The sequence below is a fragment of the Python bivittatus genome, unplaced genomic scaffold, assembly GCF_059951505.1.
Source record: "Python bivittatus isolate LINGU-HERP-01145 unplaced genomic scaffold, Pbiv_v1 ctg000080_np1212, whole genome shotgun sequence".
NCBI lineage: Eukaryota > Metazoa > Chordata > Lepidosauria > Squamata > Pythonidae > Python > Python bivittatus.
Genome location: NW_028277035.1, coordinates 70,701,944 through 70,714,337, shown reverse-complemented (window position 1 = coordinate 70,714,337; position 12,394 = coordinate 70,701,944). Strand labels below are relative to the sequence as shown.

General features: G+C 41.0%; 1 protein-coding gene across 4 annotated transcripts in view; it reads left to right on the top strand.

Moving 5' to 3' along the window:
* Window positions 1-560: 560 nt before the first annotated feature.
* ITPR1 (inositol 1,4,5-trisphosphate receptor type 1) overlaps window positions 561-12,394 on the top strand; it is a 265,258-nt gene continuing 253,424 nt past the window's right edge. For all 4 annotated transcript variants that reach the window (XR_015794923.1, XR_015794924.1, XM_088134326.1 and 1 more), the window contains exon 1: window positions 561-735. The gene's annotated coding sequence lies outside the window, so the exon portion shown is untranslated. The remainder of the gene's footprint in view (window positions 736-12,394) is intronic.

Sequence of the window (12,394 nt, the reverse complement as noted above, 5' to 3'; positions counted from 1 at the left end):
CTATGTTACTGAATTCTGTAATGCTACTGTCACAGTCTTTCATGATGTCACAGATGGTCAGAATTCTTGGCTTGTTCCAGGAAGTTCAGAAAAGAGTTGACAAGTTACAAAACGTCTGGTTGGGATGGGGGTGGAGAGAAACTCCCCACAAAATTGTTTTATGAAACTGAATGAAAACACAAGAGTTTCCTCCCCTCCTTCTTACAGCGGAACCGGGTTCGGGGGGGGGGGCTGTTGTTTCTGGACCGAACAATTAGTTAGCGGCAGATGGAAGAGAAGGGCGAAAAAAGGGCTCAACCAATGGCCGTGAAGGGAAAACTTTAGCTGCCGCCGTCCGCTTGCAGAACATTCCTTTTGATTTGACAGAGAAACATTACCCTGTTTGTGGAGCCTCTTGAGCAGCCCGTCCTTCCAGCCGGGAGCATGCTGGGAGCGGTAGTCCTCCTATGAGACTCCATCGGCTGGCTGACGGCGGTATAATTCGTTCGGTGGGAACTACATTGCCCATGAAACCGGTCGGGAGTATATAATCAGCTGCACGGAGCTCGAGAAGTGCAGTAACCATGTGGCTGTGCTGTTGAGCTCTCTCCCGGCTGAGGTTTAAGCTGGAGCAGGAGCTGCTGAGCCTGCATCCCTAACGGAATCCGGCAAATTCAGGGACATGGGATTACCAAGCGGCTAATAACCCTTTTCTCGCTCCAGCTCCAGGGCGAGCCGGGCCCCCAATGCAATCAGGTAAAGGCAAGAGAGGGTGGTGGCGATGACAGCCCAGAAGCAGCGAAACTTTTCCCCCCTCGGCACACTTGCTTTGCAAGCTTCTTCAACCGCTGTAGCCCCTGAAAGCGCTCCCCTCCTTCCTCACGGGGATCCCCGATCCTGCTTATACCGAAGGGACCGCGGCTTTGGCGGCGGAAAGAAGCAACAGTTCACAGGGCGCCGCTCGCCTCCCGCCGCTCTCCTCCCCACCCCAAAGTTTGCAGCCCTGGCCCCCCGAAGAACACTGTTTGGGCGCTGCAAGGAGAGACAAACCTCGTTCATTAGGCTTCGTCTGTGAGAAGGAAAGCTCTCCTCAGTTAAAAACCGCCTGGCCGCCGCTGCAGCAAACCGTTATAAGGGTGCGGAGAGTCGAGGGGGATGCGAGTGAGGGTTGTGCGTATGTCGCTGGAGCTGGGCGAAAGGCGCGGAGTGAGCCCCGGGGGCTTCCCAGGCGTCTTAAAACTCGCATGTGGCTCAGCACCCGCCGCCGCTTTCCCCTTTAAGCGGTTCTGGGTTCGTGAAAATGCCGGCCGAAGCGGCTGTCTTGCGCGGGAGTAGCTGAGCGGCGGCGTCTCGCCCGGCTGCGCTCGGGCAGGAAACTTTTGACTTCTGGGGAGCGACGGGAGTTCCTAAGTTTTGGTCGCGTTTGTTTCAAGAACAGCGGAAGGAAGCTGACCCAAATTAAGTTAGAGTAAAAAGTGCACGGGGAAGGTTGCGTTTAATAGACGCCTCAACTTAGCCCAGAGGTTTAACTTGTCGTAGTTAATTACGTGGCTGGGCTATAGCGTATAAACCTGCTAGCCTGTATTTCCTGGAGAATGAGAGAGAGAGAAAAGATAACCCAAACCCGGAGACAGTCACACAAGCAATAGCAAGCCCTGCCGTGGAAATCTTGAGCGTTTGGTACCTCTGTCCTGCGTTGTTTGCATATGTAGAAGCCTGTATGAATAAAAGCCATTAAAAAGAGTCATGCTTTTATGGCTCTTAGTATGGTGGTACTATGTATTTATTTAAGGATAATAACACAAGCAGTTAAAATGTCAGTCCCTTTCCTGATCTACAGTATGGAATTAACTGTTTTGTATTATGCTGCATACTAGATGGCGTTCTGTTTCATTGTGCTTTCCACCACAACTCAGTTCCTGTAATTGTTTATATTGACTATGTCCAGTTTTTGTATTAAGCCATTATTTCTTTAATTACATTTTATTGAACAAACCAGAATTGGCTGAATTTACATGACATACTAAGCTATGCAACAAAATGCAAGAATTAAGTTGACACATTGCAGTAAATTAATAATGAAAGATCACTTTACAGCTTTGCACGATGTGTGAATAGAGACAAAAGAGTTGTGGTTGTTCAACCTAAAGTAATTGATTCCCTTACACCATCTTGCATAAAACCTTGGGTACTATTTTATTGCCACCTGTCTTATTATGATACTTAGGCATTCAAAATATGGTGTCACCTGCAAAGTTGGCCTCTTCTTTGCTTATCCTCGACCAGATGTGTACAGTCTCTGCTTCCTGCCTTTGACAAAACCAAGTAAGAGGCCTTAGTTGGGTTGCTTAATTTTTTTAGCAATGAAGTTCAAACTCTGTTTGCCTGAGTTGCTTATTTGTGGTTAACTGTTGCTTATTCAGTTCAATTCACTCAGTTTTCTGGGTGTGCACAACATGCTTGTGTAAAATGTGATTGTGTTGTGTAAGCCAAACTAGTGTGATTTGCTAACTATGGTTTATAGTTTTGTAATGTGAACTGAGCCAATTGTGGCTTATTCACTAAATTGCGTTTGAACAAACCAAGGCTTATATTGTATGAACAGAACCTCAAAGTAATTTAAGTAATTGCCCCAGTCAGAAGTCTGTAAGATTTATCTTCAGCATGGCTCTTGCTCTGTAAATTGTTGCTTTTCCATCATTTTTCCAAGCAGGTATTATGTTAGCTACTCTGTAATTTCCTGATTCCTCTCTGGATTCCTTTTACAAAATTAATTTTGTAATTAGTAGCTTCTAATACCAGGTAAGAAGACTGGTTTAATGAGCAAGGTTATTCATGAAGATGTTTCTTTTGCACTTTACAGCGCTCACAGTGCTTATAGAAACCAACCCATTTTCATAACAGCCAATCATACATTGCACGTGGTCTCCAAGCTGTACTTAGTGCAGTCTTCCAATATCTCCAGTATTTCTTTTGAAGCCCACAGAGTGAATATGGTCAAAAATTGACACCTGTTTTTGCATTTTGGAAGACTTAAAAGGGCAGAAACGAGTGTCTTAAGACTTGCACACTCTTATGGAACCCATTTCACTCAAAATTCTTGAATGCAACTCCAAAATGGGACCTCTCCCCATTCATTTTTGGACACGTGCAACACAAAGCCTAGGGTTGCCTTGGGCTAGCAGAAATTGCATCCTTTTCCTCTAAGACATCTGTGGTTTGTTTGGTTTTGGTTTAGTAACCAGGTTGTGTGAAAACAGCCATTGTGGCTTTCTCAAACAAGCCATGATTAAAGGGAACAATGGCTTGGGGCTTCTCATTTTATTAAGGGAAATGGAGTGGTTGCTACATTGGTTGCCAGTAGGGTTCCAGGTACAATTCAAAGGGATGGTTTGATCTAAACAGACCTCTGTGCCTTGACCTTAGCAGGTCTGCTTCTCTGATAGAAGTGACCCAGCCCAGGCAAAACCTCTTGAGAGCCTCCTAGTCTCAGGAGGGATTTGCAGACTGTTTTTCAATTGTGGCCCCAACTCCTGGAATAGCCTCCCTCTCAAGGGCAGGTCAGCCACCTTATTGATGGCCTTCCAGAAGGCCTTTGAGGACTGAAGAGGGATTGAATTTTGCATTCATGTGTACTTGTGTTTATTTACTTTTTTGGTCCTTATTGATACTGTGACTCTATATTGATATATTTATTTATGATTTTACTTTACTATGATTCTGTGCTCCTCCATTCACAATTTATGTAAATTACATAATTTGCATCAATTGCACAATGATGTCACAACATTTACTCCCCTCTTTGGATGCCCATCTGCTGTTACAGTGCAGAGTGTATAATTTTAGCCAAAGGTTGAATTCTGGCGCACATGTCAAATGGAACTACAGGGTGGTCCTCTTGGATTGAGTATATGTATTTGTGTTTAACTACGATTTGCTAAGTTCATGCAATTCATTAAGCCATGAATCATATTTTATAAATGAAAATGGCTGGGTTAATATAAAATGCTATTGTGCCATAAAATCATAGTTTATGAATTAAAATATTTGAGTTTATGCAACATACTAAAACAGTACACTCACACACACACAAAATACAGCAAAGGATGATGTTTAAATTTACCTCAATATAAGCAATCTTCAGAATATCCCTCCAAGGTAGGTCTTGCTTCCTTTTAAGGCAGATTAGTTTCTCTTTTGTTGTAAGATGCGAGACTGAATGATGGCAGTTTCTCTACTACTGTCAAAAGAGTTTGTGGATAAAGTGGGAATTCAACCAGGAGCTCATCAGTCATTTCTCTTCGTCTTGGGCTGCTATTATGCTGTTATATTATGCTATTATACTGGTCCTCTAACATTTTCCCATGTCAAAAAGGAACTGTTTTTAATATTACAAATACAATTGTGAATGTTAAAGATTCTTTTCTAAAAGAGATAAATTGCAGATTTTCTGAAAATATCCCTCTGCCATTAAAAACTGTTTGTGATATATATTAGAATAGTAGTAATTTGAGTGCATGTTAGCTCTTGCTGCTACCAAGCTTTTAAGAATATTTGATACATAGGTTGAAGGATATATTATATAAACATGCATGAATGTTGTTTCAGATTTAACTGTGAATGGTCTTAAATGGTCAAAAGATGGGTGGCTTCAGCTGGCTAATTCTTAAGGTCTTGGTAACCAACAATCTAAATATTATATATTATAAATATTTTTTATTTATACTATAATAACTTTTTTTTAAAAAAAATTCTCACTTCCCAATCTGTGTTTTTAAGCTTCCTGTTGATTTCTTATTAAAGGCTAATAATCAGACATTGCTCAAAATACCTGTGTTGCTTGATGTGGAAAATGCAATTAATATCCCCAATTCATAATAGAAAAGGAGTACAATAGTAATATAATTAACTATTGATATTACTGAATACACCAACATGGTATATTCTGCCTTGAATTGTTGTGTTTTAAATAATTGCTAGTGGGTTAAATTAGTGTCTGGAAGTTAGGAATGTAGGAAATACTGAGAATGACCACTGATCATGCTAGACCACTGATGGAGAGCCTGTGGCTCTTCAGAGGTTTCTGAACATCCTTTCCAGCATTTGGCGTTCCTGGGTGTTGTAATTCAGCAGTTTTTGAAGGCTGTAGGTTCTCTGTTCCTAATGTAGAATTTTGCTAGATTTGGCTGCCATATTAAGTCTTGACTTGTTTAATCAAGCATTATTTATTTTATTTACCTGCCCATCAAACATACGTGGGTTACAATCTGCTTATTGAATATGCTACAGTTAGCTAGGTTTGTACATCATACTACATAAGATGTATAAAATGGTTTGATTTACAGTTGCTTTACTGAACAAATTATAGAAGCCTGGCTCACATACAATGCTCAATCAACAGACTTTATTATGGCTTAGCATTCTATTTGAATTCAGTTAATGGTTATCAATATGGCTTGCTTCAGTAGACAATAGTTATTATAAATCAGTAGGGATTTAACACTAAATTGTAACTCATCTAAGACTGAAATGGAAGCTTCAAGTCTTCTCAAAGGAGAAGATGGAACTAGGAATAAACCCAAGTGGTTTTTGAGTCTCCTTGATTGTCCAGGAAGCTCTAATGAGCAGTTATTTGTAGCACAGGAAAAACAGTTGTGTAGTAAGTGTCATGAAAAATCTAAATAAGGAGATGCATTGTATGGAAGCCTAGAAATAGATATTTATTAAACAATTAATGATCACTAGTATATGAAGTGTTTTACCTGCTACTCTATTTTCCATGTGTTACATAGTGGGGTAAAAACTGGCTGTGCCACAATTATATAAAATCAAGAAATTGGGCAAAGGGGCAATGGAATTTTGAGTAGAATGGAATTTTGTAGCCTACCTGCCTCCATCCTGATCTTAAATAAGGCTATGAAATTTAGAATGGAAACAAGGGATAAAAGCAACAGACAAGCAGGTAGTCTGAAACAAAGTGACTTATTCCCAGAACCTCTTTAAAATGCTGTCATAACCCTCTGCCGACACATATTAGGATGCTGGTTTTATTAGATCCTCTCAAGGTCACAAAATAACATACAAGCTTTTAAGTTCTAGAGAACTCTTTTTCAGGGAAGATGCTAAATGAGTTGTCAAATCAGCAAATGAGTCGTCAAAACCAAGTGTCTTTCTTCCAGGTACAGACACATCAGCTTTATCATCTGAAATCAAAAGGTCTTTCTGGCCACAGTTATAACATCCCTGTCTATTATCAGTGCTGGATCCAGAAGGAACCCCAGCCTAAAAACCTTTAAAGGGGAGTGCCCTTATATTCTGAAGTTTAGCCCCCAGAATCAGTTATATCTTGTCCGAATTCATTTTCAGCTGTTTCTCTGGCATCCAGCAGTCCTTTGTAGCCTGGAGATACGCAGAGGTTCTGACCAGCTCTGAGTTTGTAGATAAGGAGAAATATAGTTGAGTGTCAGCATATTGTTGACAATTAGCTCCAAACTTGCAAATGTTCTTTATGTGTGATTTCATTTAGATGGTAAATAAAATGGAAGACAAGACAGTTCTAATGATCTGAGCAGAAATTTCCCAACAATACTTTCTCTTCATGCTGAGAGAAATAGGAGAAGATACCTCCAAACCCCAACATCAACAAGATACTGTGGTGGATGTTATCATAAAACATCAAGGGGTCACTCTGTGTCCACAGGATTGCAGTCATTCTGTCTCTCCTGGTATAGATCATTCTTCAGGGCCATCTTTTGAACCCAGACTTGGAAAGGATCGGCATAATCCATTTCATCTAAGAGCCTCTGGTACTGCATACTGTTGATATGCAGTATCCACTTGATAAATTTGGTTTCACCGTATAGCTCAGTTGAGCTGAGATCTGATAAAAGAACAACATATTTGTTATGAAAAATTGAGTTTCCTTGGAGATAGCTTGTATATGACATTCTCGCTCCCTCAATGTATACTGGCGGGTTGGGGTGGGGGGAATGGATACAGAGGTATGTTTAAAATCAGTCCCTGATGCTAACATACACTGTGACAATGTTTGTACAACATGCAAAATATTCCTTAGCATTACCCAATGAATGTGCTCTGTCCTCCTTTTTGGTTGGCATTTTCTGGAAAGATAGAGCTACCATATATAGGGAGGGCTAAGGGTAAAACTTTCCAGCCTTTTTATTTTCAGAATAAAGCCCCACCATGTCTTGGTGGGAAAATTGAAAAACAAAGTGGGAGCAATAGAAGCAGGCTTTTCTCTTCAGATCATTTTACTGGAAGACTAATGTTTCCTTAACTGTAATTTAAGTGAAGCTAGTTTACAACATGTTTACAGTAACCCATAATTTGGCCCATGGTCTGGGTTTAGATGGCATGCTAAGTTAAACTGCAGTATAACTTAATGTATCATGGTGGCTAGATCACAATAAATGTGTTCATTTTTACAAGTTGGGGAACTTGTTTACTCAGTCAGTTTAATGCTATATTTGATTGGGATCACACATTGCATTAAGCCATTGTTGGTTTTAACCATGATTCCTTGAATATAGCTAGGTGATTGGATTTACCCAGTGCAGTACAGTAAAGACATTTCCAGTTGAGAGATTTGAGCCACCTCCTGGCCCCACACTCAAGTCCCTGGTCTGTTTGTTTGAGTGGGTTTGCAGGTCCTGCCCACTCATGTTTTTCCAAAAATCAAAGTGGAACATAAACTACATTTGTGGAGATAAATGGTATGTTTGGTGACATGCTGATGTTTGCATGTTCCTGTTGGTTTGTGGGAGAGAATGCTGGTTGGCTCATATGGCATTTCAAAATTAATGGCAAATGAGGCCTGTATGGAGTCAGAAAATACTTCTCAGGGTTGGGGAATGAAAATGATGGTGATGTGGAGGTGCCTTAAACCAATAAATAACAACAATCAACACACCCACAATTGCATACATTAAGGTTTAGCTACTTGTGATCCTAGCAGCACATTTAATGTGGCAGGACTTGTTTCACTTTCCAAAAGCATTTCTTTGAATATAAGAATGAAGGATGCCACTAACATGTGGTGGCTATCCCAACCACGTATCCGCTATCAGACTGAACAATACTGGTTTAGCAGTCAGCATGCTCCAATTTTCTCAAGGTTGTAATGTAGTATTTGAGGATTTGACAAATATATCCTTAAAAAAAAATGAGTTGATTTGTGTAACTCACTGGTATAAATGAGCAAGTATTCTAGCTGTTGGTTCTCAATTTGTTTTTTTGTGAGAAGTGCAGTTTCTATCTTCTCAGAGCTAATTTTGGACCTTGACAAGCTTTCAGGTTCTAAATAAGGAATTATCCCTGTGACTATAAAACACCAGTGTGCGTTATCTTGACTCCTGTTTCTGCTGATTCTTTGGTGCCTCTGCCTGAGACTCACAGGTATTGGCAATTAGTGTTGTAGTCCATGCTAAAAATTCTTAGCATGGCAAAATGTTCTTCATGCTGAACTTTTTGGCAGAAAAAGATGATTAACTATAGAAGTGGAATGGAGTAGGGAAGGGAAAATGCAGAGTAATGAGGGGGAGGAAAAGCAGTGTTGGTCCAATCACTTAGACAAAACCAGTATTTGGATGATCTTTGGCAGGAGTGGAATGGGAATAATCCTTCTATCCTTGCTCTTCTTGACCTCTCAATGGCCTTCAATACCATCAATCATGGTATCCTTCTGTACTGGTTCTGGGGGTTGGGAGTGGGTGGCACTGTGTTGTGCTGATTTTCCTCCTTCCTCCGTGACCAGTTCCAGTTGGAGTTGATGGGAGGGGGGAGAGAGGTCTAGCCCACAGCCTCTACTATGTAGGGTGCCACAGGACTCTGTTCTCTCTCCCCTCCTGTTTAACATGAAGCTGCTGGGTGAGGTCATGTGATTGTTTGGGGTGAAGTACCACCAGTATGTTGATGTCACTTAGCTTTATTTCTCTACCCCAGGCTGTCTGATTCCATGGAAATCCTGTCCCAGTGCCTGGAGGCTGTGGGGGCCTGGATGGGGCGCAACAGGCTTCAGCTCAGCCCAGGCAAGACCAAGTGGCTTTGGTGTTTGGAAATACAGTGCCAGGGATCTTCCATCTTTGGTCCTGGATGGGGTGGCACTGTCTCAGACAGACCCACTGTGCAATCTGGGGGTCCTCCTGGACTTCCCGCTCCTACTTGAAGAGCAGGTGGGAGCTGTGGCTAGGAGGGCCTTTACACACCTTCGGGTTGTGTGGCAGGACTGGGAGGCCCTACTCACAGTTACACATACCCTTGTGTCTTCCATCTGGACTACTGCAATACACTCTACATGGGGCTGCCCTTGAAGAACATTTAGAAGCTTCAACTGCTGCAGAATAGTACTGGTTATTTGGCACATGGGACCCCACAACTTCGTGAGCTGCATTGGCTGCTGGTGTGCTTCCAGGTGCAATTCAAGGTGCTGGTTGTCACCTTTAAAGTACTTCATGGCTTGGGGCCAGGTTATTTAAGAGACTGTCTCTCCCCATTGTTTTTATCCGTCTTGTCCAGTCCGGCTGGATGAGCGTGCTCTGGGTCCTGTCGGCTAAAGAATGTTGGCTGGTGGCGTCCAGAAGAAGAGCCTTTTTTGCTGTAGCATCCACTCTCTGGAACATACTCCCTCCAGAGATCTGTTTGGCCCCAACCCTGCTGGCCTTTCATAAGGCCCTAAAAACCTGGTTCAGGGCTCATGGCTTGGGCCCAGGTTTTGTGAAGGAACCTGTTTCCTGGCTATGCTGATGATTATTGGTTTTCTGTGCGTTTTAATTTTTGGATATGTATCTGTTATTATTTTTTATCACTGTTTGCACTTAGAGCCATGGCTGAGATGGGTGGCTATACAAAATTGATTAATTAAATAAATAAAATTTAAAATCAAAATATTCACTGAAACAACCAGGAATGTTGTTTTTTACCTAAGTGAGGCCAGAGCAACTGATTCCCTCAGGCTGAAGGCAGAGCTCATCAGTGAGAACCCATGATTGTGTATTGTTACCACCTTCTAGTGGAGAGAAACTCCAGAAATGGCACTGCTTGGATCCCTTCAGGGCAGTGTTTCTCAACCGTGGCAAAATTCTGGGAGTTGACGTCCACATATCTTAAAGTTTCCAAAGTTGAGGAACACTGCTATAAAAGACTACTGCAAACTTGAAGATTTATTTATTTATTGTGCAAATTTGGCTTAAGTGGGTTGATGGGATTTTTAAACCAGCCCATCCAAAGGGCACCAGACTGGAAAAGACAGCCTTGCATCATGTTCTTCTCTTAATGAGTTCTTTGCAACTCTTCCACCTTTCCTCATTTGAAATTCTCATAGATCCCCAGCTACTTTGAGTCATTCATTCTCTGTTTGGGAAAATATTTGGTATTTTTAGTGGTAGATCTATCAGTGTGTGATATATGTGTGTTCCAGAAATATAAGGGATATAGGTGGCCCATTTGTTGGGAAGGTTAAATGGCCCATTTCTGTAGTTGTGGCACTGCGCTACTCCCTGCAGCTGCAGGCTTGTAAGGTTGTGCTGCAAAATATCATCCTCTCAGCTATCAGGCTTTTAAATAATTTCTCTGAGGAGCTAATGACTGAGGAATTCAAAATTCAAAGAAATGTACTTATAGTGCAAAATATCTCTATTTCTGACACTGATTGGGAGAGGGAGGTGTTTTTTGTTTTGTTTTGTTTTTGACAATTGTGTCAAAATGATATCACAAGGAGACTGTGACCCAAACCAGATTAAGTTATGTTAGAGTTGACAAAGGCAAGATTCTAGTTTTTTAGAGCATATCACCACAGCAGTTAGTTATCTCTACCTAAAACCAAGCAAATCACCACATGCAAAATCAGGATTCCAGGCTCCATACCCATTTCCTCTTTTGCTTGTCACTGAGCCAGGCTAACCTAGATTGGATCCTTAATGGAACTCCATTTGAGTCATTATCTATTGAGGGAAATGCATTGCTGTATTCCATCTTCTCTGACCTGGCAGGCTCCAGATTTGTTGTGACTGTAGTTCTCTGCTTGGAGCTAGGCTCTGGGGACGAAGCTTGCCACTGTAGAGGAAGTGTATATCCTGGCTGAGAGATTTGACATTATTTGTAAATCTCAGAGAAGCCTTCATGCGGGACAAACTTTTGTTTCTCACTTGCTGGCTTCTTTAGATTTTGGAGACATCTCTGATTCACTGTGGGAACTCAGAAATGAACAGAAGTGTATCTCTGAATATATTTATTGGCTTCTAAGATCTCTATTCTCTCCTTCCAGTTTGATGAAAGGCAATGTTTGCCCTTTCTTATTGGTTGGTTGTACTTGTAAGATCTGTTGATGTAATGTCTTTGAATGAATAAAAGAGTAGCCTAGATCCTGGCCATAGTTTTGCACTTGAAAAGAGGGATCCGAGTGTATCCCATATGTTCTTCTTGCTGCTGCAGTCCTTAAGATGAAAGTGGCACTGATCTCCTATTCTTTTTCTTTTTGGATGCCACTGCTCCCAGCCCAGTGAAATTGAGAAGGGGTGATATGTAACTTTCTAAAAAATTACTGACCTTTGTAGTAGTTGCCTGAAAAATGCCATAGGAGGAGAATATATCAGGCTGTGTTCAAATCAACATTTCTTTTGCCTTTTAGTCCCCTCTACTCTTGCTTCCAATACTTGCTTCTGTATGTTTCATTTACCTAAAATGGAAATTTTCCTTTCAGCTGAAGATTTGTGGAGCAGGTCACATTTAAAAAAAATGTTTTAGAATCCAGGCAAAAGGTTTTTATCAGTACAAGTTTTCTAGTTGGCAATTTCTTGTCTTTGACTTCCATTTCTATTTTTCCACCTATTCAAGAATGGTCAATTTCTTATATTCCTTTTAAGAACTGCAGAGTGAGGTGTCTAAGGGACAGAACTGACACTGATAAATAATTAGGGCTTTAACGTTGCTTTTAAATCAGCTCTGTTTCCACTTGAAAGATCTGTCCAATGAATCTAAATAAGTAAATTGTTTTTCTCTAATTTTGTATTAATAGGTGAAGATGTTTCCTCAGTGAGCTCTAGTCACCTGAAAATGTTTGTGCAGAATAGCTTTCAGCTGTTTAGCTACTGCTAAAGATATTTTACCCATTTGAACAGAAAATGAGATTTTGAAATTGGCTTGCATTGAGGAGCCTCAGAAAGGACAAAGAGAATACTTCTTCTTCTTCTTCTTCTTTTAACTAGCACTCTAATATCTAATAATACCTATACAGTATATGTAACTAAATAGATGCTGCACTAAAATAACATCTAAAATACAGGCCAATATAAGAAGTTTCTGTTCTGGGAACCTTCCTGGGTTTGACACAGCCTGGAGTGCAAATTAGTATGTTGGTATATTAGCTCTGCTTCTAAGGTATTGCTTTTATGAAATAGTT